Genomic DNA, 21,430 nt, shown 5'->3' with positions numbered 1-21,430 from the left:
TGATGCTGAGTTCTGGATACAAGTAATTATTAAGAGAAAATATGACCTCTTTATATAAGATGGTTCCAGGAAGAACTTGTAGAAAAAACCATGATTACTTAGAATAAGGATATTGTTAAGATGTTATCTATATTATGGAAGCTTTGTGCATCTCTGACATAAGTGAACCTAATATTTTGTGATTATGTTACATTATTTTCCTTTCATCATTTTTTTATCTAATATCTTGTCCATGTGTTGTCAACTGGCCACATTTAACACTTCTTGAAAGTAGTTTTCAGCCAGGTGGGATGGTGCATGCCTATGATCTCAGGGATGAGGAGGCTGAGGCAGGAGGATGGCAAGTTTGAGGTCAGCCTCAGCAATTTAGCAAGACCTTATCTTAAAATGAAATAAAATGGTCTGGGGATATGGCTCAGTGGTAAAGTGCCTCTGGTCCAATCTCCATTTTTTTTTTTCATTTTTCAATCTGAGTGACCCAACTTAACTGCCCCCCTTTTTTAACATGAGTGTTGTGAAAAAATGGGTAATGAGGAGACTGGCCTTATTAGATGCTAAAACAAATGATAAAGCAAAATAATTAGGTACTAGAGAAGATTCAGACAGATAAATAAAAGTGATTAAAGACAAAGACCCAATTTAAATACGAATTTAACAATAAGTTAGCATTTCAAAATAGTTGGGAAGAGTTATTCACTAGGTATTGTTGGGACAGCTGGTTGACCATGGGTGGGAGGGGAGAACTGGCTCCTATTCCACTTCGATCTAAGACTTGAACATAAAAATGAAATCTTAAAAATACTAGCCAGGTGTAGTGGCACACGCCTGTAATCCCAGTGGTTCTGGAGGTTGAGACAGGAGGATCACAAGGTTCCAGGCCAGCCTTAGCCACTTAGTGAGATTGTTTCAAAATAAAAAATAAAGGCTGGGGATGTAGCTCAGTGGTTAAGCACCCCTGGATTAAATCCCCAGTATCCCCTCCCCCCAAAAAAATCATAAAAGAACTGTTGAAATCGGTTAATAAGCCAGGCATGTGCCATGCACCTGTAGTTCCTGCTACTTGGGAGGCTGCAGCAGGAGGATTGATTGAGCCCATGAGTTCAAGTCTGAGCAATATAGTGAGATCCCCCCACACACACACTGGGAGGAGGAAGGGCTTAACATCCTAATAATTCTGAACTAGAAAAAGTACAAGCACACAAAACTTAGAAACTATAAAAGAAAAATTTCATAACCATGAGAAGGGGCCCCTTCCTATGTTCACGGAGCCACCTTCTGCCCATGGTCTTCTCTACCTGGTCACATCCTGGGAGCAGGCAGGAAGGGGACCAGATAGGGAGAAGCAACAAGGGTCACGGTCCAGAGGCTGCTGCCTTCAAAGTATTTTGGAAGCACAAATTCTGCTTGTATCTTATTTGTCATGACTGCCCTGTTGCTGAAAGGGGGAAGAGACAGATTTTTAGTTTTTTTACTTTTCACGTATAAAAAGTGCACAAATTACAGATATAAAACTTGATGGGGCTGGGGATGTGGCTCAAGCGGTAGTGCGCTCGCCTTGCATGTGTGCGGCCTGGGTTCGATCCTTAGCACCACATACAAACAAAGATGTTGTGTCCGCCGAAAACTAAAAAATAAATATTAAAATTCTCTCTCTCTCTGGCTCTCTCTTAAAAAAAAAAAAAAAAAAAAAAAAAAAAAAAAAAAAACTTGATGGATTTTCCCAAGGTGAGCATGTCCACCTGGTCAGTAATCCAGAACAATGGACAGAGCACTCCACAGCCTCCTTGTACCTCCCCCATGCCCCTCCCATGTCACTAGAAAAGGTATTTTTAATAGGCACATTTTCACTGTAACCAAAACTGAGTTCATGAAAGGAATGAGAACTAAATAACCAGCAATCTGAAGAAGCCATCATTTTGTATATTTGCTCAAAGGCAGTCTTTAATTCTTCTTCCAAAATCTTTCACCCTCAGTCCAAGTAATTGTCTTGTCCTTTGAGAATGGTCCATACTTATATTTTCCACAATTTTATATTGTGAGAAGGGACCAGGAACAACAAGCTGACATCCAAACAGGGTCTTCCACAGCAGAGGGAGCAAAGAGGACGCGCTGACGCTGACGCTGGCCAGGCCATGAAGATAGACACACCAGGCCATGAAGATGGACACACCTCAGAGCCCTGTCTCAGGGACCCCATCCCTTAAGTGTGGTAAACATGGAAAAATCTGCATTCAACTCTTTAGAAGTGAGATAAGGTCCAAGTAAGACACGTGTGGCCAAGTCTTGGGTAAGGATTCCGGATTTATTCAGTGTTACAGTTTCATATCGGAGAGAACAGCTTTGACTGTTGTGAATACAGGCAATTTCCTTGGGGCTCCGGTCCTTTTGAAATAACACTCATCTTGTAGAGAGTGGGCGGGGGGAGGCATCTGTCAGCACCCCCCCCCACGGCACTGGCTACGTCACATGCAACAGAAACTACAGATGCGATAAAATGTGGGAGGGCTTTCAGAAAGCAAAGCTCATTCAACGTCAGAGAATTCACACTGGAGAAAAACCATATGCATGTGATGAATGCAAACACACGTCTTTAAATAGTGCTTGGCACCAGCCAGACATCTGGGAGTTTGCAGCAGAGAGGGGTCCTGGAAGCATAATGGAGGAAGAGGTGGCTTCATCAGAGTCCTGTCCTTGGACAATACCAATGGACTCAAATGGGCCTTATGCTGGTCAGGTGTCATGAATATGGCAGACCGTCTAGGGGTAGCGTGGCTGCGGGGACATTAGGTCACCCTGGAGAGAGGCTAATGGGTAGGATCACATGGGCCTGCTTAGCTCTTTCTCATCATTGGGGGATTCACAGGAGAGAGACGCCGTCTTTGAGAGATGAGCGCACTTTAGGTCGGTCATCAGGCTACTTCATGCTGGAGAAAAGTCTTGATGAGCAGCAGTCGGGGGAACAAGTGCCTTTGGTCTCAAGAGTTTCAGAGGCTCTTTGGTGACTCCCAGGGACATGCAGGGCTCACGGAATGCTCTGATGTGTTCATCCTATCACAAGGCAGGGGGTTAAACTTTTTGCTTCATTCACTCCAACCAGGAATTTCACTCCTCTGGTTACAGGATTTTCTTTTTGGGCTGTTCAGCCTGGGGCACAGGCCTGCATGCCTTGTGCAGGAGCACAGTACTGCACCAAGAGGGCTGAGGCTCAGTGACAGAAACTGGTGGTCACAACTTCTAAGACTGCAACACATCTGTGGCTGGGCTCCAAAGATTTGAAGAACTTCTATGGGTCACATCTGCACAAGATCATTCAGAGATGGGAAATGGGGCCAGTGGCTTTTCTCAGGGTCTGAATGCAGGGGAACAGTGCACATTGGTAAGACTGATTAAGAGGATGCCAGTCTAATCTTCGTTTTATATTTTTAAAAAGAGTTTCAAAAAAGAAGGGCTAGGGCTCTTGAGTTCAGCTTCCCATTTTTTAAGGGAAGAATGGGTACATTTCTTATGTTAAAAACACACAAAAGAACAAGAGAGTTGCACCGGAAGGAAGCTTTCTCCAGTCCTCATTTAGCAATTGCTTCCCCTCCCGCCAATCTAACTCCTCTTCCCAGATGAGCATTCTAGACGAGCAAAATACCCTCGCCTCCATTTTAATCCCCCAATTGCGTTAGAATGACTCAGGTCTTGTGCATTTCTGAGGCCTGACTTTGCACAGAGAGGACAAAAGTGGAGGAAAAAAGGGGAAGATGGAGGGAGAAGAGATGAGGAATAAGGAAATGGGGCTTGCCAGGGTGGCAACCCAGGGCCGAGGGGGAAATCTTACTCCTTGAGAAGGAGGAAGGTCGGCAGGTGGGCGGGTCAGGGCCACGGTTAGTTCCAGGTGCTTAGGCTTCTTTCCGGCTGGTCCCCCGAGCTCCTACCATCCACCTGGAGTCCTGGGCATCCTTCCCAGAATTTGTCCAACCTACCTACCATTTGTTCAGCTCAACTTCCTGCTCCTCCCATGGCTTCCTGAACCTTGCTTGGGCTTTGGATCTTAGGCATTAAACCCCCCACTGAACTTGATCTTCCTCAAATTCGTTATTGAGCCCCAGTTTAGAAGACTCATGCCCACACATGTGGAAATGTCCTGAATATTTTTCTTTCCTTGTCTGTATCCTATAGGCCCTGGCAGTTGGGACTAACAGCTGTGTGAGCTGTGACAAATCCTGACTTTTATTTCCTGTTGTATGAACAGGACTTCTCATGTTAACACTCAGGGCGAGTCTCCACTTGAAGCTCCAGAAAGAGCCATGTGCTCTAAGGGGTGGCTACGGGGATAGGAATGCTTCAGGCTGCAAGTAGCAGAAATCTGCTTAGAAAATAAGACTTTTAACTTACACAGCAACAATACTGGAAGTAGGTAGTTCCAGGATAGGTATAGTGGCTTAACCATGTCATCAAGGACCCAGGCTCCTTTTGCCTGTCTGCTGTTACCTCTGCATTCTGGCCTCCCCCTTGTGCTTGCTGCCTCAGGGGCTTGGGCAGTCCCTGTCACTTCCCTTAAGTTATTAGCAGAATGAAGTAGCAGGCCCACTTCTAAGCCAACTGCGAGCAAAGGTAACAGCCAGTGCGGCTGCTGTGGTATCACTTGGGAGAGGTTGGGCCCAGGGAGCCACGGCAACAGGGCAGCTCCGGGGCTGGCGGCTCTGCCTCAGCCTTCTGTCCTGTATGCGCTTGCTCCAGACAAGGCTTGCTTTCCCTCCATGACCTTCTCCACGTCACGGCTTGCTTTATTTCCTTCACTCTTTCTCCTCCAGTGTCACTGTGACTAATACTGGTCCATCCAGGCCCTGCTTGCCCTCATGACACCTGGTCACATACTACCTTTTTTGATTTCTGGCTCAAATTTACAAAAGGAGGAGCCTGACTAGTCTGGCTGCTTCACTTCCATTGTGGGGTCAGATGACTTCAAAAGTCATCGGCCAGCTCCTGTTGGATCCTGGCCCAGTGAATTGTACGTACACACCGAGGCAGGGTCTCATGATGCGACAGTCACCTGGACAACAGGGGAGGGGGTGGAGGAGGACAGGTGGGGCCTGCAGTGGACAGGAGCAGAGGCCATGGTTCTGAGAGCCTGGACAACAGCACAAGATCAGGCCACTCTCCTGGAGAAAGGCCACATGGAAGATGGGGGAGGTTCCAGGAATGTGAGTGAAAAGCCACTTTGGATGTTTTGGCCCCGTGGATGCTACCAGGGGAGGGATGGAGGAATCCACCTGGCAGACAGAAGCCGGGCCCCAGGCAGAGCCCCAGCTGGACCATCCCAGCCATCTCCAGAGTGGTCACTCCAGTGGAGGCCCAGACATAGCTAAGCACAAATAAACTGTAATGCCTGACCCCAGCACAAGCACATAACCACAGGGTTTAGTCTGCCGTGACCTGAGACTCCCCCTCTACCGGCACCCTCGGCAGAGGTCCTGTGGCTGCCAGGGAGGCGCGTGCGGTCTCCCATGAACACAGCTTTCATAGGGACTGAAGCGCTTACCATCTCCTGGGCCTGGTCTCCTGAAGACCTTTCTGTGGCTTTGACAGGCTGAAGAAGAGATTGTGGAAACAAGACTATTCCAAGATGGCCAAGGACCGAAAATGGGCTGGCATTCCAGCAAACGGAATTAAAAATCCTACAATGGGGAAACCCCAACTTTTAACAGCACGGGCAGGAATTGGGCTCTAGCTCTAGTTAGTAGTTGCATGACCTTGAGCAAGTGATTCAACCTCTCCACATCTTATTTCCTTCATTTGCATAAAATTAGAAATAAAAATACCTACTACAAAGTGTTGTTGAGAAGATTAAACGGGATTCTGCTCACGGCATTCTCGGCAGAGCAGGCCTGCGAGGAGACATCACTAGGCTGGCTTGGCAGCTACGGTCCTCGCGATGGGGATGGGTGGGGCCTCTTCACTGCTCTCCATCTAGACTCAACTTCTCTAGCAACTTCCCAGAAGCCTTGCGCCCTCTGTGAGCGGCCTTTGCCTCCTTCAGGGGGCCCTGGTTTAGGATCCCCCCTTCCCCCCCAGCCTTTGCTCCTCTGATTATCCACTTCAATCTCTTGTCTTCATAATTTCATAAACTGCCTGGAACAGTTATTACAAGAGAAATTTGAGAGAATATTCTGGAGACTCACTATAAATGACACACCATCTATAAACTTTCAGGCTAGAGAATGTAGAGCTGGTGCCTGGTTGTCCCCTCTGGCCCAGAGGCCAGTGGGTGAGCAGGTGGCCCCTGGTGGGCCCAGGAGGGGCAGCTAGCTAGGCACGCTCTCCTCTTCTCTCCTTAAAGCTCCATGGCCCAGGATAGGCTCACCAAGCCAAAGGTCACCTGGGTAGAAAATGTGTTTCTAGAAAATGCAGTTGCCACCACTAAGGATGATTTTTTTACTGTCCCTACAGTTTTAACTTGCTTTAAAGAAAGTTAGTGGAGAACTCCTAGGCTACACAAAAACACAGACTTAAGCAGTTTGTCCCATTTTTCAAGGGGGAGAGAAAATTTGCAATTAATAAAAGATAAAGGGACTTTCCTGTACTTTGTGCATGGGACCTAGAATTTAGCCACATACCAACGGGATGATGTACTCACAGGAGGTGGAGAGGACCCAGGTGGGATGAGAGCACAGTCATTCTACCTCTGCTCTCCTTGTTACTCCATGAGCCCTGGCTGTCAGGTGTCAGGAGCTAAAGAGTGATTACTCCAAGGCAGACACTCTGCAAACAGAGACCTATTTGCTGAACCAGGCACCGTGAAGCAGGGACAGGCCCAAGACACAGCTCTGCCCACAAGGAGCTCCAAGTTCACGTGGAGGAAGGTCCTGAGCCATTCATACTTAACCAGGGCACTGGGATGGGTGGCTTTCCCACCGAATGAATTCTGGCTGTTCCCTGCCTGTCCTTTCCCAGGTCCCTCCCAGGTCCAGCACAACATATGGCAAACAGTTACATCTCTCGGGCACAGCTGAGACAATGGAGACAGATGGCCAGCCACCTGATGGTCTCTGGGGTTACCTTGGCTAGCCTGCCTTGTGGTGTGGGCTGGAAAGGACGGCAGTAAATACAAGGTCACCTTTTGCCCCGTGTGACCAGAAGAGAATTTCAGCCATCCCCAAGGAGGAAGCCGCGTCTTCAGCCAAAGGCACGTCCTGGACCCTCTGCTCAGAGGGCGGCACCATAGCCCCATGCAGCTTCCAAGCCCCGCCACGATTCTGAGGTGTCAATGCTTGAAGTTGCTGGGGAGGATCCAAGGGACACAATGTGGCTCTTCTTCAAAGAGTTTTAAGTCTGTTTAAGGAAAAAAAAAAAAGGCATAAATAGACCATGGAGGGCGAGCCCGGCCTGAGTGCTATCCAGCCTTTATGGGCAGTGACTCCACAGGAAGGTGGGGAAGTGGAACTCCAGGTTCCAGCATTCCAGGGAGGCTCCAGGGGAGCTGTGCCATTTGGGGAGGGCAGAGAAAGGGAGTGGGGGGGGCAGCATTCCAGGGGCACTGCTGTTCCTGCCAGGCTGCTCCCCTGCCCTCTCCCCTCTGGCTACTGCAGTCAGAGGCTTGAGGGTGCATGCACACTGGTGGAGATCTGTCTCAGAAGCCGGAGCTTGGGACCCTCGCTTCCCAGGGTGCCATCACGGCAGGAGGCTCAGCTGGGCACACACTGTCAACACACTGTCTCCTGCCAAGAAGAATCCTGGGGCCATGTGAGAGGACAGGGGCTGGGATTTGGAGGAACTTTACGATAGGGAAGACACAGTTCCAGGAACTGCAGACGCTGAGCCCAACCCTGATTTGCTGGCAAGCACGTGGCCCAGCATATGGCCAGCACTGGCAGGAAAGCAAAGAATCCACAGAGCGAGGAGATCTTTGAATATTATGAATAAGAGAAAATTTCCATTCATCCCCAATTCAGACGAGAGGCTCCCTATGAATAGCACCAACGGGGAAGCTCCGAGGCCAGCACGGGCACATCCGGCACAGAATAAGCGGGAACCTACGTCAGAGCTCCGCTCCGGGGAGTCACACGGGATAACACACACGTCCCGATGAAGGGCTCGACGCTCCCAGAGCGCCCAGGCGTGGACCAACACTGGAAGCCGGAGCTTCTGAATGGATGAATCGGGTGGGGACCGCGAGGGAAATCAGCTCTTATTCATCTGTGGAAGATTCCGCAGGAGAGAGGGCGGATACTCGTCATGGATGACGAAGCTCCCACCTCCAGACAGGGAGGCCAAGGAGGGGCCTGAGGACAATAGCGAGGGGGCCTCAGAGCACCTGTGACCTCAAGTGTCCACAAGAGAGGGCACCGCGGGAGGGGCGGGGTTGGAGCATGGTCCGGTTGGCACCTGGGTTTCTAGCAGCAAATGGACTTTGGCTGAAGGACGGCAGACACCTCTGACAGCCCAGCGGATGGCGTGGTCTACACGCAGGCTCCTCAGGGGCCACTCGCAGGGGAGCCCAGGCTGCACTGGGCAGAGACAGAGCTGGGCGCGGCCCGCCATCTCCCTCCTCCCTTGCTTCTCAGCAAAGCCCAAGTCTCAGCCTTACGAGAGGTCCTGGTGCCCGCACCTTCGAGTATGCTCTGCTTGGCTTGTAACAGGGGAGGCCACCTCCCATCCCCGGGTGGTGACTGCTGGCCCACTCCCCCGGCTGCTGCTCTCGCTGGCCCACTCATCACCAGACAGCCACCTTTAGAGAATTTGCTCTTCCCAGGGCCTGGTCCCGTTACTTGTCTGAGATCCAAGACAGGGAAGAAGGAGGCATGAGTGGCAGGTGACCTGGGCCACCTAGGGGAAAAAGAGGGAGGTCGGGAAACAAAGAGCAGCCCTGAGATGACAGGGGTGTCTGTGTTACAAGGATCCAGAAGGGGGCTTAGGCAGGGGCAGCGCTGGGAGGGAGGGACAACTGTGACTCCACGGCTGTCTCCTGTGTCAGGCTGCATGTGATTTGTCACTGGACCCTGCAGAATGAGTGCCACTGTCTCGTTACTTTGCAAATATAAGAAATAAGTTAGGCACAGCTGGTAAGTGGCAGTTAGATCTGTCCTAGGCGAAATCCCTCTGTCTTTTCATCACTGTAAGGGAGAGACTGGTCCTTCTGCAACACTGTCTCTGGGGATCTATTTCCCATATCTTAGGGGACAGTGAGGGGCACTGGTGGGCCTCGAGGACAGGGGGAGGAAGGAGAGAAACAGGCTAGCTTTTGCAGACTCTGCCTCGGGAACAAAAGGCTCTCCCAGCCATCCCCCAGTCCCTGGAGCACCAGGTGCTGTGCTGAGGAGACAGATACGGGAGGGAAACCAGACCATCAGGGTCTCTACCCTCACGGAACTTCCCCTCCAGAAGGAGGCAGACAATGAAGTATGTCCTGCATTTTGAAAGAGGAAGCCTGGGCATCGCGGAATCGTGGAAGAGAACTCTGACTTGCGGGGCTGAGAATGACTTCTGGTGAAGTGCTGGCGAAAGCCCGCCAGGGTGAAGCCTGTGGGAGGGTCCGCTGCTGACAGGGCAGAGTGACAGCAGCTGGAAGAAGGCCAAGGTGGGAGGGGAAGGAGAGAGCGGGGAGCCAGGGCAAGGTGGTGGGGGTGCTGAGGTACATGGCATGGCCTGAGCAGCTTCATCATTTCTCTTCCTTGAAGCCCAAGGCTGTAAGATGAGGGGAGACCTGTATGGTGTCAAGTTCTAAGAGTGAGTCTATGAATTCTTTTCCTCATGAAGCAAGATTTCCAACAGGTGCAGTGAGCAGAATAAAGTCAGGAGTGACTGGGTGACCCTGATACAGCGTTGCTAGATCCTGTAACCAGCCAAGACCCATCTGGGGACGAAGGGTTGGTATCAGTGTCTCTGGTCCACGATCACGGACAAACATCCCCCCCTTGTGGCCAGGAGAGGCACTGCCCTCAAGAGCCCAAGGGTGGTGGAGGCTCCCTGGCAGAGAAAGGGACCTCCTCTAGCTCACAGGCTGCAAGCCCAGTGAGGTCCTGCCAGGCTGCAGGGGCTTGTGGACCTAGAACATTCCCTACCTTCCTCTTTTAGAGAAATATAACTAATGGGCAAAATAGATACACACATGCGCAAGCGCGCGCACACTTGCACGCGCGCACACACACACATACACACTTACATAGGTATAAACACTCAGAAAAAGTGTTTGAAAGATACTTAAAGTGCTAGCAGTGATTCTTTCCAAAATGGGACTAAATCTTCACTTACCTATGCATTTTAAAATCACGCTGTTTTGAGCATGATTTTATTGACAGTAGGAAAAATGAAGAGCAGAAGTGAGAGAAAAGCAGCTCAAGATGGATCGAAGGAGCCCGGGAAGCACCCGGCTCCTTGCCAAACCTGCTCATCACAGAATGCACATTCAGGGCCTGGGGTTGGGGACTGGGTTTCCAGAGGAACACTGCCCACTGTGCCTCTCTGTCATGTCCCTTGTGCCCCTCCAGCTCACACACACCCCACCTGTCCTGCTGAGGGAGGGAAGGGGACGACCTCTGACGTGCAGTCCTGGAAAAGTTTCTGAACCTCTCTGAGGTTCCGGGATGTCCTTTCCTGAGTTTCCAGGGAGAACAAATAAGCTATAAAATGTGCTGTGAAGATGCCGCACAGGCACAGATTGGGCTCCACCTGAGAACTGGGCGGAGGGAAGCATACCTGCCAACTTCACCTGTAAGCTGGGATCAAGTGGAGATCACATGGGTGACCTCCCATTACACCTGCTGCCCCTTGAAACTGGGGCTGGACTTCTCTAACCCACATCAGTCCCTTTCAGTAACTCATTAGGTGACACTCTCAGCTCAGCCACTAAGAGGGTGTCCTGGTTGTGACTCCCCTGCTAGGGAAGCGCAGGCTGGCTGGGGTCAACCTCTTCCCTCAGGGTGGGCCTGCTGTGGCGCTGGGCCAGGTGCAGTCCAAGGTGCGGGAGCGATACCAGGGCATGGACTGCACATGCTCACTGCACCTGGGACACAGCTGGGCAGATGGAGGTGGACAGTTTTTTGAAGCTACCTCAGCAGCCCAGCCCCAGGGAAGAGGCTTGAGGTTCACACTGTGCTTCTGCACCACTGAGCCTGGGGGCAAGGCTCACAGCCTTCTTGCCAAAGCACTGGCTTATGGTGTCTCTTTACCATGTCTCTGGATTTTTTTTTTTTTTTTTTGGTACTGGAGATTGATCTTAGGGGCACTTGACCACTGAGCCACATCCCCAGCCCTATTTTGTATTTTATTTAGAGACAGGGGGTCATTGAGTTGCTTAGCACCTCACTGTTGCTGAGGCTGGCTTTGAACTCAGGATCCTCCTGCCTCAGCCTCCCAAGCTGCAGGGATTCCTGACATGCACCACTGTGCCTGGTATGTCTCTGGACATCTAAAATGCTTGCCTAAATGGCTGCAGCTGAGAGTTGAGACTATGGTGAGCTTGGAATTTCCCTACAGTTCCAAATGGGGTGTTCTGGGGGGCTTATATGAAACTTTTGCATGTTTCCCACCCTCCAGGTAACTGCTTGGGGTGTCACATATGGGCCTAGTGAATGCCTTTCCCCCACCACAGGCTTGCTGGCTTCTCTCCCTGGGCAAGGGGGATGCCCCTGGGAGGTGCTAAATCTCCCCTGTCCGGTGACAGCCAGCTACCTGTCAGGGCCACAAGCTTACACCTGAGGGGCTTCTCTCCCCTGCAGCACTCTGATAACGGCAGTCTGCTCAGACCCTGGCTCCTTGTGTGAAAGCAACGCTCTCTGCCCGTGCCACGCTCCTGACCTGGAATGAGGATGCTCACCTGGCTGCAGGCTACCTCTTGTCCCTGTCACAGCATCTGCCTTCTCTCTTCTGCTGGAAGGTCTTGTCTTGGGGAGGAGAACTGCTTGGCTTCACCTCTGGGAGAGTCCCCAATGCCAGCTGAAGGTTCTGGAACATTCTGAGGCATTTCCTAGTGCCCACAGGGTCTGCGTGAGGTCCCTCATGGGGATCATCTTTCAGAAAGTCCCTGATGGGAGGGGAACTCCTTGTTCTCAGTCCTGAAAACAGAAAATTCAGTCGAACTTTATTTTTTTGAGATGGGATCTTGCTACATTGCCCAGGCAGGTCTTGAACTCGATCTCAAGTGATCCTCCCACCTTAGTGTCCTGAGTATCTGGAATACAGGTGTGAGCCACCTTACCCCAAAGGAAATTCAAATACACCTGTTTCATGTGCAATAAAAGACCATAAAAGCCACGTGTACTATAGATGGATTAAACTCATTATAGCCTAGAGTACATTGAGAGCTAAGAATATCCCCAGGTGCAGGGGCACAGGTGTGTAATCCCAGCCTACTCAGGAGGCTGAGGCAGGAGGATCCAAGTTGGCAAGATCCTGCCAGTAATAAAAATGAAAAGGGCTGGGGTACTTGTAGCTCAGTGCCCTGGTTCAATTCCTAGTACTGGGGTGTGCGCGGAGGCTGCAGTCAAGTCCTTAGTGACCACATTCGGCAGGCTGTAAATGTCACATGTGAGATTAGGAGTCACTTTCATTTTCTTTATGAATCACATTTTCATTTTCTTATCTGTATCTTCTATATACAAGGAAAAAACACAAATCTCATTTTTTCGTTTCGCAAGTCTGGGGAGAGGATGAGGAAGAAGCAGGGGATGGAGTGGGGGCAGGCAGGGAGGGGCAAGGTCCGGGAGGAGTAACTGAGCTCTGTGGCCACAGGAGCGGGCTGAGGGTGTGGCTGGCAGGTCTGAGGAGGCTGCGAAGGGGGGCTGGTTGAGACCTCCAAGAGTCCTGGGCACCTCCAGAGCAGTAGGAAGGCAGGAGCTGTAGCCCAGGGTGGGCTGGGGAACTGAGGGAGGTCACAGAAGGAGCAAGGCAGGGAGGGGAAGACAGCTGGGCTCAAGGCCAGGTCCTGCGATGCACAAGGAACTCAGGACGAGACGGAGTGATGGAAGCTGCCTTTCCTGTGTGTGCCCTGCAGTTTGCAGAGTGCATCCTCACACAGAAACTGAGGCTCAGAGAAGTGCAAGAAGTTGCCAGACTGCCCAGCTAGTACCCATGGGGCCAGGGCCTGCTGCCAGCCGGTGCCGGTGCCCATGTGGCTATACTTTGCTGGGTGGTAAAGGTCAGCAGGGCTAGAGCCAAGGGGGCCAAAGTCCCTTGATAACCAGAAAAGCCCAGACATCACTGATGACAACCAGGAGGGCCCGGACATCACCAATGACAACAGATGCTGGTCCCAGCACTGGAGCAGAGGGATCAGGTGATCACCATCAGATCTGTCCTGAGGGTGAGGCAGGTTAGCCAGGGTGGCTGCAGGGTGCTCGCTAGGGCGAGCCCGCCCAGAGGTGTCCCAACAGCTTATCAACCCACTCATGCACTCTATTCCCCTACCTCTGTGTCACATGGGCCCTAATAATGACAGAAGACTAGAACTTGTACAATGTGTCAATTATCTCTATGGTCAAACCACACCCCAAAGTGAAAGAACTTCAAGCCCCCTGGTGTAGGCTCCATGGACACATCCAAATCTGGCTCATGTTGACTCATGGTTCCTGATGCTCAGGCTGAGAGCAGTGGGGGCTGCTGACCCGGAACAGGAAGCCCAGGGTTTTCACCAGTCTTTGCCCTGAGTGTTCAGAGTCTGTTCAGGAAGGGAGCACCAAGTGCCGAGCACTGGCAGCAGCAGAGACCAGCTGTCGGGCAACCTCCATGGACGAGGAGACAGAGCTCGCCCTGCCTCTCCCTGTTCAGGTCTCTTCTCTTCATTCTCGACCCCTCCCTCTCCCTGCAGCAGGACCCCCTCCATATTCCCCCAAAAGAGGCGAGATATTCCCCAGGGTTCCCTTCAAGCCTTGAGTACAGACTTTGTGGAGGCGAGAAGGGGAGACGGTATTATCAGCGGAAGTCCTGATAGTCCCCACCACGGAGTGTGGCTTGACTAAGAAGCTACCAGAAGACAATTCAGAGGAGCTCAATGTTGTCCTCACTGTAACCTTTCAGGGAACAGAGGACACTGGTGCTTGTGGGTAACTGAGGAGAGGGCTGGCAGTCTCCCAGAGACCTCAGCGCCTCTCTGGTTCTGGACCTAAGGTCTGGTGCTAGTTGATGACCATGCTCAGCTCCAGCACAGGTCTGCAAGCTGGAATGTTCTGGCCTGCTTTTCTACACAGGAGGTCCCAGAAAAGGGACAAAGACCCCTGGAGGATTTTGTCCCTTACCGTGAGCTCCAAGGGGGTGAGGCTCCCAAGATCCACATCTGAACAATGTCTGCCCTGGCGGAGGATTCTGGTGCTCTTGTGCCATCTGTCCCAGAAAAACTCCTGTTCTGGAGACAGTGAAGAAAACTGGAGAGCTGAAGGAAAAAAAAGTGAGTTGTTTTTTGTTTTTCTTTTAAGAAAATTTCTGTTTAGATCCCTCTCCCCCAGTGTGTTTCTTTAAAAACTACTATCTGGTTTGAAAGCAATATCTATTCATTGCAAAAAATAATTAATGTTACTTCCTTATAAAAACACACAAAGAATGGGCTGGGAGCGACACTCTCAAGTGTAGAGCAGGTGCTTAATAGTATGAGGCCCTGGGTTGACCCCAGCATTCCTCCAAGAGTACAAAAGGACTGTCCTTCATGATCCTATTTTGTATTTAAATTAAATTTGATTAAACTTTTGATAAAAGTCATAGTTGTATAAACAAAGTAGCTTTATTTTAAAGAAAATTGAATTTGGCTATACTGATACGATGACTATAATTCCTGGATTTTCCCATAAATGCTCTAATATCAAATATTCTATCTAGTTGTTCCCAAAAGATATCAAAACAGTCTAGAAACTGAATGCAAATGACCTTCCCAAGAGGGCTTCTAAGGCTGGAAACAAGCATCCAAATTCTGTTAGACCACTCATATTGAGTTTTCTATTGTGTAACTGACTGTCCTAGACATAACAGCTTAGAGCAACCAACACTTATTATCACACACAGTTTCTGAGCATTGGGAACCTGGGAGTGGCGGAGCTGGGTGGTTTTAGCTCAGGATTCCTTAGGAGATTAAGGATAAGATGTCTGCTGAAGCTGAGAATTTTTGTAAACTTTGGATCTGTGTCCCCGTGGATAACAAGTTTGGTAAGAACACAGTGGAAATGGAAGGATAACAGACCTCAGGGCCTTAGGGCTAGTCTCAAGGAATACAGAGGGTGTACTGAAGCCCTCATAGATGAGGAGCTGTGGCGAGAGCCTGTCAAGAAACAGAAAACCTGAACTTGATTCTGTATTGGGAAAGGAGAATATGTATTTTTGTTTCTGTAGAGAATTTAAAAAATTGAATGGTTTAAATAATGTAAAAGAAGCATACCCAGGGGCTGGAGCTGGAGCTCAGTGGTAGTGCTTGCCTCACATGCATGAGACCCTGGGTTCAATCCCCAGCATCACATAACAAAAAAATGCACAAGTAAAAATAAAGATATTGTTGTGTCCATCTACAACTAGAAAAATTATTTTTAAAAAAGAAGCATACCCAGATAAAAATGACATGGGGTGGGGATGGCGCTGGGAAATTACCAAAGTCAAATTTATGCCCCCAAAGTAAAAGAGAAGAGCTAAGAACAGAGAAAAGGTGTTGGATCAAAACAGATTTGGGGCAATATGTGGTGGCACACTCTTGTTATCCCAGAGACTTGGTAGGCTGAGGTAGGACCATGAGTTCAAAACCAGCCTCAGCAGCTTAGAGAGGCCCCAAGCAACTCAATGAGACCCTGCCTTTAAATAAAATATTAAAAAGGGCTGGGGGTATGCTCAGTGGTTAAGTGCCCCTGGGTTCAATCCCTAGTACCAAAACAAAAACAACCAAACAATAGATTTGGTGTTAGTTTTTTTTAGAGGCCTAACCCTCTTTTCACAAATTATTTTGCTCTTCTGCTTGTCCTGCTCACTGTGCTCTGTACCTCCTTCCAGCATGAGTCCACCTCTTTTATTGCCCAGGTTTGCTCCTTGCCCTGGGCCTGGGCAGCTCCATGATGGGCTCCTTTTATGCCCTCCTACCTCAGCCATTCGGGCAGAGCACACCTTCTTGGGCCATTACAAACTGTCTACAGCTGTTGGTGCCAGCTCTCCTCTGCAAGAATTATTCTGTGGCTGCCTGCCCCCCACCCTGACTCCAGTCCCATGGTATTTTTTCCTCCACCATCAAAACTCTATCCTACTTTTGAGGAACCTGAGAGACCAAGGACACGTGCAGTACTCCCATTGCTGTGACCACTTTTGAAAGAAAAGTCCCCAAGGAGGCTCACTTGTGCCATGGCAGGGTCAAGTTTTAGAGAAGCTCCTCTTGAATTCCTTTGTTTTCCAGAGACTTCCTGAAACACATAGAATACATTGTTTTTTAAAATTAAAAAAAAAAAATCCGTTGGTTATGGAAATTCTTCCATCTCACCGAAGCTGGGAACTCTCATTTGCCCGCCACCTGGTTTCAACAGCAATTCATTTTCTGCCATCTTTATTTCCTCCATGACAGACACTCCTGTGTGCCTGGAGTGTTTTAAAGGAAATTCCAGACATCAGACCTTATTCTTCCCAATGAATAACTCATATGGAGCACTGGCAGATAAGGATTAAAATGATACTTTATATTAAAAAGCATTTTGATGTAATGAAAGAAGAGAGAACAGTTTTATTTTTTGTGGTACTGAACTCAGGGTGCTCTACCACTGAGTTGCATCCCCCAGCCTTTTTTATTTCTTATTTTGAGACAGGTCTAAGTTGCTGAGGCTGGCCTCAAACTTAGGATCCTCCTGCCTCAGCCTCCTGAGCAGCTGGGGTTACAGGCATGCATAGCCAGCCCAGAGAGAGAAAGTTTAGTGATCTTGGTGTATCATGGTTAGCTTCAACAATGACCAATACCTAGACAAGTCTCTTTCCTTTATTCTCTCCCCTTCCCCCATTTTTGAAGCATTTTGAAGCCAACATGACATCATTTCATTCATAAGATCTGCAAATATGTGCCTCTCAGGCATTTTCTTTTATTTTTAAAGCATAACTCCCAAAGTATTACGACTAAACAATTGAAGAAATAATTCCTAAATATCATCAACAATGTGCACGTCCCTGATTTAAAACAATCTTGGCTGTTAGAATCGCGATCCTAATAAAGTCCACATGTTGCATGTGGCTGAAAAGCCTCTCTCTCTCTCTCTCTCTCTCTCTCTCTTTTTAAATTTTGTATTTATTTGTTGAAATACTTCAGTTGCGTGTCCTTAGAATGGAGTGACACTCGACAAAAGTTTGAGCGCCTGTTCTGCGCCACGTGTTGCGCTCAGGCTGCAGCCAAAGGTGCGAGCGCACAGCCGCGGCCTGGTCTCCGGCTGGGGCAGATCCCTGGCTCTCTCAGACGTCCCCTTCCGTAATGACGGGCAAGGGGTGAGGGTACGTGGAGGCGCCACTCACCGCCTCGGGGGAGCCCCTCGGGTGACCAGGAGCCCCATTCGGGGCTTCTCAGCTGGTGAGCCTGGGCGGGCCGGAGCTGAGCGATGCCGACGCCTGCCCTTACCCAGCGGCCTCCGCCCCTGACCCGACCTCCCGCGCAACCATTCCGGGTTACAGGCCGAGGCAGCGCAGGAGGCCAGAAGGGCCTCACCGTCCGAGGGCTGGCCGCCAGCGCGCAATGGCCAGTGGCGAACGCTAACGGCAGCCGCTCGTCCTCCGGGCGCGCGCCCGGCCCCCGCGCAACTACAACTCCCAGAGTCCCCGGCGGCGAGCCGGTTACCACGGAGACGGGCGGGGCTCGTCGGCTCTGTGGTCGTTGGTGGCCTGCTGGTCGCCGGGCACAGACCCTTCCTCAACCCCGGGGTTTCAAAACGGGCTGTCCCCGCCCCTCGCCAAGCGGCCGTTCTGCTGCCCTAGGAGACTGGGCTCGTGCGGTGGCCGAACTACATCTCCCAGAATGCTCCAGGCGCACGCCACTCCGGTCGCGTGTGGTTGCCACGGAAACCAGCGCCGGGTCTTTGGAGCCCCTGAAGCCCCCGGAAGAGACGAGCAGGCTAGAGGATGGAACGGGACGTCTGGCAGCGCCCCCTACCGTTCGCGTTTTGCTTCCGCAGACGCTCGGGGGAGGGATGCGCACAGTCTTAGTGGAAGGTCAAGCGACCCTGTCCCAACAACTATGGGAGGTGTAGTCATTGATTATGGGCCACCACCTGCGACAAGCCAGAAACTCCCAGGATAGGGGATGCAACCCACCACCAGCCCTCTTAATCACTCACTGTCGAGTATATTTGACCTGACTTCCTGCCTCCCTCTGACCCCCTTATGCAGGAGTATTCCGATGGCCCTACATCTCATTTACTACTGATAGCTTAAAGCCATTGCCATTGTTTTTGTTTTTGTTTTCAACAGCTGCACCCAAAAGAGTGATAAATTCCAAATGCAGTTGGATTTGCAAGTTATAATCTTGAGAAGCACTTGAAATAGGTTTGTATGTGTAGAAACCAAGTTCCTAATTTTCTATGATAAAATTAGCATGATTAACATTTAATTCCTCTGAACAGAAAACATCATAACATGATATAGGTGTCTCCTGGGCTTTTGAAGTCACACAGAAGAAAAAGGGTTGTTCTTTATGAATAAAATACTTATCACAAAACTGCACTGAGACTATACTTGTTACTTTTAATTCACACAACACCTTCAATGATCTACAATTAGGTCTGAGCCAAAGAGTAAATCTGCATTGAGGATTTAGAGACCAGAGGCATATTCTTATAGCTTATCTAATGAACAAGTAGAGGGCAGAAAGATAAATGAGGTGCTGCTTGCTTCAAAGCATCCAGGACTTTCCTTTTGAAGTAGGACAGTTGGCAGACATGACATTCCCACTGGCTTAAAACTTTGGTAGGAAGAACAGTCCATATCATAAGTGTAGAGAATTATTTAAATGATAACATTTAGAAGTCATGTCAAAGCTATGTAATTTATTCCTAACATTCAAAACAGAGTTTCCTCCCTCCTCCTTAATCATATTTTTAAAGCATGGAATCATTCATTTCTTGCCTAAGGAAAGAGCACATCTCATGATAAAGCACCAACCAAGGCCAGGATATTCATGTAATTCTCAACAATTAGGTGTGGAAGGCCAAAGTCAAGACCTACAACCATATTCCAGAGTAATTTTCTCAAATGGCACAGTACCCAGTTACCTTTTTAATCAGGAGTACTGATGTTTAAATTAACTCCTAGCCTCAGTTAGCAGCAAAACTATTCTTAAGGCAATTTAGTGTACCTTGCAGATATCAGAGTCTCCCAGTGTCCCACACAGAGTTTAATGATCTCCAAGGACTTTGCTTGAACAACTTTATGATGTGGATATTCGGGTTACAATGTAAGCATAATCTTTACAATGGCTAAAGCTTCAGAACACAAACTGGTCATTGGATTGGTCGGAGGACATGTGCTAGTTCTACCTGCAAGATACTTGAAAACCACCATCAGGCTGGGCTCCAGTTCAAATATGGTTATTATCTCCCGTAACCATCCTTCTGTTATTGCAGTATGTGTTAATCAGCTGCTCATTGCTGTAACAAAATACCTGAGATCATCAATTCATGGTGTTAGATCATCAAGCCTATGGTCAGTTGGCCACATTGCTTTTGGGCCTGTGGCCAGGTAAGATATCATGGAAGGAGTGGGAGGTGGAGCAAATCTGTTCACCTCTCGGAGGCAGAGAAATGAAAAAGAGAAAGAGACTGGGGTCCTATAATCCCCTTACAGGGTGTACTCCAGCGACCTAAAACCTCTACTAGGACTACCTGTATATGGTCCCACCACCTTCCAATGGCACCAAGATGAGGAATGTTCCCCTTTGGGAATATTTTAGATCCAAACTATAGCACTGAGGTTGATGTTGCTTTACGAGTTTTAATCCCAGAGGATGACACTCTCAGCATATTCACTGGTGGGATGAACTGCCCAGTTACTATAAGTCAGTGGAAAGAGCAGAGGCCTGGGATCCAGGCCTGCCTCTGTCCCTGACTTGCTGGGTCATCTTAGACTAATCATTTGTCATTTTCAGAAGAGGCTGAATAATGACCCCTGAAATATCAGGTCCTAATCCTTGAAATGTTTCTTTGTTTGGAAAAAGGATCTTTGCAGATGTGATTAGGTCAGGGATCATGAGATGAGATTATCCTGGATCATGTGGGTGGCCCCTAAATGCAATGATAAATGTCCTCATGAGGCCAGCTTGAAAGACACACAGAGAAGGCAAAGTGGAGGCGGAGTGTGGAGAGGTTTGAAGGTGCTCTTTGAAACCAGAGCTAAGAAGCCACAAACCAAAGAATGACAGCAGACACCAGAAGCTGCAAGACACAGATCTCCCCTAAGAATCGAGAGGGAGTGTGGTCTCGGTGGCACCTTGATTTGGACTCAGTGATACTGATTTTGGACTTCTGGCTTCCAGAAGCATGACAGGAGCCTTGACATTGCAGGAGTGGAGACAGTTGATTCTTGTGATTCATGTAGTTTGTTCTACGAAGTCGCCAAGCATGCTGATCCAGTGAATCCTGAACACTGCTCTCAGGGGAAGCACAGGATTAGGTCCCTGCAAACCTCTGCAGCAATAGTTTCAGCAGTTGATTGATATGTAATCTGATTTATGTGTGTTTTAAAGATACTTTATTTAACATATTGTTGGTTCATTAACATTGAATTCAACAGCACTGTAACTCATGCTAAAGGGACTGTCTAACCCACGTGTTCTCTCCCTGAGAAACGCCACAGCTTTCCTGAATCTAGGAACACTAGATGACACTTTAGCACTGAGCTTGGGGCCATTTCAAAAGTGAAATCACCAACAAAAAGCTCGAAAATTGTGAGAACATGGCCCTACATCGACCACGAAAAGGACACATTACGAGAGCCAAGAGAAGAGAGCAGGAGCATCCCTTGAACCCTGGAGTAACCTCAGCTGGGAACAGTCGTGTGCTGCAGCGATTCAAATTTTAGGCCACATTATGTGTGTCCCAAACAATGGAGAGAGCATCACAAGTTTTGATTTAGGGGTTGCAAATAAATTTTAATGAACAGGGGAACTCTTGAATACAGAACCCACGATCAAAGACAACCACACCCCTGTTTGATATCATAAGTAACCCAGGTCCTCTCATTAGCTGTGGGGTGGGAGCCTGTGAAATTAATACCGACTACAGAAAATAAAGAGTCTGCCTTTTTTTCCCTTCTTATCTAATATGTAGTACTTATGTTTTTGATCTACCTGTTTAGAAAAATCGAATTTAACTTCCACAAGGGCAAGGAATTTTGTGCTCTATCATGCTGTACTTCAGCAGCAGCCAGAATAGCACCTTACACATAGTAGATGCTCAGCTAGTTGGAATTTGTTGAGTGAATCAAGGAATAAAAATCACAATTGAACTGAGACTCATGGACGAAACTA

General features: G+C 49.1%; 1 long non-coding RNA gene across 1 annotated transcript; it reads right to left on the bottom strand.

Moving 5' to 3' along the window:
• Nucleotides 1–1,675: 1,675 nt before the first annotated feature.
• On the bottom strand, nucleotides 1,676–17,695 carry LOC113188558 (uncharacterized). The gene is made up of 6 exons (XR_003301556.2): nucleotides 17,431–17,695; nucleotides 16,278–16,343; nucleotides 14,217–14,350; nucleotides 11,801–12,038; nucleotides 5,812–7,317; nucleotides 1,676–3,349 (listed from the first exon to the last, which is right to left on the bottom strand). It is a non-coding gene; the product is annotated as an uncharacterized LOC113188558 (long non-coding RNA).
• Nucleotides 17,696–21,430: the final 3,735 nt, after the last annotated feature.

Source organism: Urocitellus parryii, chromosome 9, assembly GCF_045843805.1.
Source record: "Urocitellus parryii isolate mUroPar1 chromosome 9, mUroPar1.hap1, whole genome shotgun sequence".
Lineage (NCBI taxonomy): Eukaryota > Metazoa > Chordata > Mammalia > Rodentia > Sciuridae > Urocitellus > Urocitellus parryii.
Note: the sequence above shows the minus strand (reverse complement) of the source record. Positions and strands in the feature narration are given on the sequence as shown.